Below are 6685 nucleotides of genomic sequence, written 5' to 3' on the forward strand. Positions count from 1 at the left end.
CTCTCTCTCTCTCTCTCTCTCTCTCTCTCTCTCTCTCTCTCTCTCTGTCGATTGAATGTTTCGGCGCGCACATTCCCTCCACGAAATTCAACGTCGTCGAAGTCGCATTCGGTTGTGCGAGCGAGCGTGTTCACCTCGTGGACACCTCGTGGAAAATTTTGCATTAATTAATTAAACACGACCCGGATCCGCTTGGTGGTTTTCAGCGCGGTAGGCCGACCGCTGAACCGACGAAAATTCGCGGGGCACGTTCGCGTCGACAGTATGCAGAGCGAGCGGTTTTGCATTTTGTTTCTTCGGCCGCTCGCTCGCTCTACCGTGCCGATCTCTCAGGCTCGTCGACGCAATGAAGATCGCACGCGATACAGGCTTCCGCGATGCAATAATACCGGTTTGCGATGTTCGGCGAACGTGCACGCCGCACAGAAACGACTTCCAGTCGGTGTCTGGCTGGCTGTCGTTCATCCAAGTGAAGGTTCTTCTCGAGGCCCGCCTCGAGAGGATGAAAGACAAGCGCAGATAGGAAAAAACAGCAAACGAATAACTACGAAAATTAGACCGATTATGATTAACTGACTGACTAACTGATTGACTTTAATGAATGACTGAATTATTAATCAACTATACTAAAAAAAAGACGAAGATTTTGATTTATTTGTGGGATGTATAGTTTATTTCTGTGAAGTCAGTTTCATTCTCAGTTAATAATAATAGTTAATAATAATGCAGTCTCTCAAAGTTAGTTATGAGTGTGCACTGAACAGAAAATATTAGAAAATTTATTTGTGGAGTATAAAACTTATTCGCAGAAAAATAAATTTTATATCACAGAAATAAATTTGATTTCAGTGTACTGAGAAAAAAGTACTAGAACATTCCTTTGTGGAGAATATAAAGTCTATTCGCAGAAATAAATCTATATAATATTACAGAAATAAATTTAAATAAATTATATAGAAAAAAGAAAAAATCCTATAAAATTTATTTGAATATAAGAGTATAAAAAGTTTATTTTCACAGAAAGAAATCTTATATCATACACAGAGAAATAAATTTTATTTCACAGAGATAATTTATATCCTACAAACAAATTCTCAAATATTTTTTTTCTCAGTGAGGCTAAAGAGAGTGTAATAATTAAATCATACTTTTAATATTAAGCTACCTTTGATAATCGTGCAGCTGGAGCCCGAAAGAAAAAGATGTAGATTGGGGAGTAGGAAGAAAATGTGGTCCGTGATTAAAATTGCGTACAAATTTGTGCATTATACGCACATATGCCTTAACACGGACCGGGATGGTGCGCGGGTTCACACGCGTAAACGAGCAACCGATAGTACTAGAGATGCTTTTGAACGCGCCAACGTAAGATACGACGTCGCCAATTATCGTCACTCCTACGATTACGTCTTATCAATGCGTGCAAATGTGCTGTGTTCGCTTTCAGATAATATATACAAAGTGCCACGAGATACTTTAAAGACGCTGAAAACTCGAAATGACGACGAGGCAACGCCTAATTGAAGACATGTGTCGAGAAAAAATCCGCTTGAGAGCAACAAATCTTTTTGCTGACGAGATGTATTGCTCATAAAAAGCAAATCTGAGTTGGAAGTCACTTAATTCGCTGAGATACACGTGGAGAATTCTTTTCTCTCTTTCTCTCTTTTTCCCTCTCTCTCGTGTGCGCACACAAGTTGCACAAATTATAAATATAGAATAACTATGAGTGACTAAACTGTTACCAATCATACGCATCGGCGCGTGACGGATTTTTATGAAATTCGCATTAAGTTACTCGGTTAGTCATGCCGTTCGCGAAAGGATACTTGTTACCGGACTTAAATGAGTAATAACTTAATGGCTGGTTAGGAGAAGTGAATTGCGCAAATTAGACGAGGCACTACAATTAAGCATACTATTACATTAATCCAACGACTAAGAGAACGAGAATAACGTTGAGTTAGTGCAAAACAATACGGCATTTAGTTTATTTTTCGACGTTCTGTTTCAGTAACGATTGTTAAGTCTCAATCGGGTCTTCGTGAAATGTTGGATTTCGCCTCGGAGATCGGGGGGGGACTTCGTCGAGGAATGTCCTTTCGCGAACCCGCATTTTCCGCACGTCGTGCAATTTCCTCGCGTGAACGTAAATTCGCGTGAGCGAAATGGCGATTCCGTGCGAAACGGACAGCCGATCACGAAAGCAACGCGTCGGAGGGATCGTTGAGCGACAAGCGGCACACCGCAGCGACGTCGCGACGAAGAATGCTCGCGCCGCTCCGTTTTTCCACGGCAAGTGGGTGCATAACCTGTTGCTAAGAGGCCCGCGGAAATTCGCACGCGAAACGGTGCGAATCGCCGACGATGAGGATGCGCGCGCGCGCGCGCGGGCAGCGCGAACGCGAACGCGGAATCGGGCTCGACGTATTTTCAAAGAGAGAAACAAGTGTGAAACACTTTCGAAGGACTGGAAAACGCTCCAAGGAATGAAACTCGCACAAATCAAAAATGCTATAAAATCTCTCTAGTAAATTTGCACTTTGTAACTTTCAAGTTGGAGATTATGGTGCACTACTTTTATATTGGAGCGCATAAATGTAAAAAATAATTTTATGGAGTTCTTAAAGGGAGATTAGACAAGAGTCTGAAATATATACACTCATGTGTACTTTATATATAAAACGTATACTTTTTAAAATTCTATAAAATTATCCTATTTATATATTAATTATTTTTTTATTTCACATATGTTCGATTTCAATTGCTCAGAATGCAAAAAAGAAATACAAGATAAGCTCTTAAAAGTTAGAAAAGAATCGAATATATACGTATGTGTACTCTGTAAGACTCTACAAAATTATCCTATTTTTACTTTTTATTTCACATATATGGAATATATAACTATATTATATTTAAATTGTCTAGAACACAAAAAAAAGATTCAAGATTATATCAGCTGTGTTACGTATGTTGGTTAAAAGTCTTTAACATGTGGTGGCGGGTCGCGATTATCCGAAATCACTAAGATAATTAACTGGTCAAAGTGCTTAACGAGACTGATGCTGACCTTGAAGAAATTCTCTATCTTATAACACACGAGAGGATACATGAACTTCGTTCTCACATATTCCGCGCTTCCTCATTTCTCATCGTGTTTCCGTTCGATTTTATCCGCGATATCATTAGTCAACGTTAATCGAATAAAGATGCTAATCTCTAACGCGGTATATCGCTCTGAAGTTTAATGAATGCATAGAAAAATATAATCCGACGATATTATTGAGGATATCAAGTTTCTTGTTCGTGAATAATTCTTCGTAAATATCGCGAATGAGGTGAGACTTCGAGGCTAAGTAATTAACCTATAACGCGTGTCGTTAGATATGATATTAAATTGAAGAATGAAACACTTCATAAATATCTATTCCAATTTTTCTTGGAAGAATTCTACATTCAGAGCTTTATTCCGACTCTTATTTGAAAAATTCTTCAAATTGCATAAAGTACTTTATAGAGTAATTCTTCAAAGAATTCTTCAAATTCTTGAAAGGAGATCTGGAATAACTCTGAACTGTTCGAAGAATTGGAATAGTTCTATATTTCATTTATTATAATTCGTAAGAACAAATACACTGAGAGCAAAAATGGTTGATCTAACTAAAATTACAGTTATTTTTAACTCCAATCATATTCTCTATGGCAGTATTGTAGTAATAACATGTGCATATAAGGTTATTATTACTAACATTATGGTAAAATTTAAAAATAATTTTCTTGACCATAATTTATAATAATTATTTCTCTATGAATTATATAGCTACAAATACCAAACATCTTTTTCCTCAGTGTACAATTCCGAAGGTTGCATTCCCCTGAAAGATTCTGTTAGACCTGTTAAAATTTTAACGTAACACGCGGCAAAGTGCATTGTAAAAGCGCGGCTATTGGAGGCATGGAACTCAAGGTACTCCGCGCTTCGGTACTCTCAAAGCCACTCATTTCAGCTAACGTATCTCCGGTCGACCGATATACGAGTGACTTACGACGAAAGTGATAGAGAACCACTCGGTTCGGAGACACAAGGAATTTCCATAAAACAATGCGGGTGAAAAGCCCACGTAGCTGCATTCCTTCTAGCATTTCCTAACGATAATGCCTGTACTCCAAAAATCAACGAGTTGTAACAAAGTGATAATGTCGGAGCCGAGTTGGAACAGGTCGAACTTTTTGCCCTTTCTCAGTCTTCAATTCGTAATTTTTTTATTACCAAGTTCCTTGCAGTCTCACTAATGATTTGCGTACTGATTCACGCGGACTTCGCTCGATACTGGTCGGACTGACGACTGCCAGCCCGACGCGTTCCCGCGACCTTCTCTCCGTGCGTTCTCCAAACTGCGCATTACCGCGTGGTCGCTCAGAAAAAATCATACCTGCTGCTACTGCTGCTGTTGTTGCTGCTGCTATGTTCGGCTCCGGATCGGAGCGGATGGATCCGTAAAATTTAACTCCATCACTGCCTCCGTCGTACCGAGGACACACAGAGCCCGAAAAGATAGAGAGAAAGAACGAGGGAGAAAAAGAGCGAGCGGAAGAAAGAGAGAGAGAGAGAGAGAGAGAGAGAGAGAGAGAGAGATGAAGAGAAAGAAAGAAGGAGAGAGAGAGAGAAAAAAAGAGAGAAAGAGCAGAGTTACACCTGGCGCGGTACGAGATGAGATCACTACCGCACTCACTGATCAACTGGCCCCACGCCCCACGTCCTGGGCCGCACGCACCTTTCGGTCCCTCGAGGTCCCCACTTCGTTCCCCCTACCTGGCTGCTCCCTGATCCCCGTAGCCGGCTTTTTTAGCCGGCGGACGTGGTGTTCGCGAACGGCGATTGGTGCGTTCAAATCCGACGTCGCGACGTCAGCGGATCGAACCGTCGGAAGAGGAAGGAGCGAGAGAACCGGTTCGTTCTCCTCGTCGCTCCGCGGGCGCACCATGTCTCGTACCTGTCCTTCTATCTACGTCTTCTACCGCTTCGTCCGTCCGTTAGTACCACTCGAGTCTACCTTGGGTGTCTTCTTGGCGCGCGCGTCTCCCTTCTGCCACCCGGTAGATCCGTTCTCGAGTGAACCGTCGGGAGTCTTTCTCTCTCTTTCCCTCTCTCTTTCTCTCTCGTTTCTCCACTTATTTTTCTTCTTCTCGCTTATGCAGGTCTCTCGCTCTCTCGTTACAGCTCTCCTCCGCGGCTTCGCGCCGGTATTTCTCTTTCTCTCTCCGGGTCGATTCCGCTCTCCGCGGCGTCCTTCGCTTTGTTCTTGCGTCGCTCTTTGCGAGTAATCGGTAGGTCGGTCCCTTCCTTTTTTTTTCTTTAATTGGCGACGATCGCGCCGGGGTTGATCCGCGTCGTGTGTAACCGGTGAGTGCTGACGGTCTCTCGTGGATCTTGCCGCGCCACCGCGAGCCTTTTTCTTGTTCCCAAGCTTGTCTTTGCGGTGCCTCCGGGCACCGTTCGTCTTTGCTGCGACCAGCGGTGTCTTGGCGAACACGCCACTGCTGCGGTCTATTCCCGTAGCAAATGTTTACCTGCTTTCGTTCTCGACACTTGTACGGCCGTCTCGTCCCAACGGCAGTCGGTTGCTCGATAACGTTGACACTCTTCTATGAGCCACCGGTCGGACGAAGGTTTTGTCTCACACGACGAGAAGAGCTCTCCTCCTCAAGCAGTCACACCTTCCTTCAAAGCGCGCGCTTCTCGCCCAGCATCCATTCGATTCGATCCTCGAATCCTCGGTAGCGTCTTCTTCGTCTCCTTCTTCTCCTCCTCCTCTCAGTTTCCCTCTTTTTATTCTTGTCTGCCAGCGGGCCCTTCTGTTCCCTACCTACTGGTCCTCGTTTTTCTCGTCACACCAGCTTCTTCTCCCTCGCCTGGAACTTTCACGATCTTTTTACGTCGCCCGGCGTGTCCGTCGGCCGATTCCTCTTCTCTTCGCGGCCACCTCTCGCCCGGCCGCACGCTCGACGCTCGTCGACTTTCCTCTCGCAATCGCCTTTTTTATCTCGCAGTTCCATTATTTCTCCTTCTGCCGGCTGTCCCTCTTCGTCCTGCTTCTCTCGCCGGCTCTCTACCCGGCTCCTTACACCCTCACCTCCCCGTTAACCCAATCTCTCTACCTCGTTCTCCTTTCTCCTCTCCGCGCTTTGCCCGCCCGGTGGCGGATCCGAGTCTTTCTCTCCCTCCAACACGTCGTCCGTATCCATCCTCCTACCGTCGCCTCCTCGTCTGCTTACACTTGGTCCTATCTCTCTTTGTCTCTTTCTCTCCTCCCGTCTATCTTTCTCCTGGTATCGAACTCTATCCTCCTCCGACTCGGAGTACGCTCCTTCTCATACCAAGTCGGCTCTACCGGTCGCCGGCCGACAAGATTGCCCGCAAGAGGTTCGCCGCCACCGCCGCCGCCGCAACGGAGCGAGAGCGGCTCGCCAGGTATAGGGAGACACAAAAAGGAAAAAAAGAACGCATTCCAACGGCTATAGTTGGTCCATAACGATTCCCATACGTTGAGCGCGCAACGAACAACCAATGACCCCTCTTACCGATCTCTCGCGCCTTCGTTCTCTCGCTCGCTTCGTTCCTCTCGTTCCCACCGAGAGAGTGGCTCTCTCTCTCTCTCTCTCTCTCTCTCTCTCTCTCTCTCTC

At 44.8% G+C, this 6685-nt stretch overlaps 1 protein-coding gene and 1 long non-coding RNA gene across 5 annotated transcripts in view; one reads left to right on the forward strand and one right to left on the reverse strand.

Annotated features, from left to right (window-relative positions):
- Window positions 1-6321, reverse strand: part of LOC116848161 — a 13694-nt gene extending 7373 nt beyond the window's left edge. Inside the window, exon 1 of the long non-coding RNA XR_004378918.1 lies at window positions 4434-6321. This is a non-coding gene — a long non-coding RNA (uncharacterized LOC116848161). The remainder of the gene's footprint in view (window positions 1-4433) is intronic.
- The window catches only part of LOC116848158, a 62549-nt gene that overhangs the window by 10856 nt on the left and 45008 nt on the right, over window positions 1-6685 (forward strand). The window lies entirely within an intron of this gene.

This window comes from Odontomachus brunneus, unplaced genomic scaffold, assembly GCF_010583005.1.
Source record: "Odontomachus brunneus isolate Ranch 3 - 2012 unplaced genomic scaffold, Obru_v1 Obru_scaffold_090, whole genome shotgun sequence".
In the NCBI taxonomy this organism is placed as follows: Eukaryota; Metazoa; Arthropoda; class Insecta; order Hymenoptera; family Formicidae; genus Odontomachus; species Odontomachus brunneus.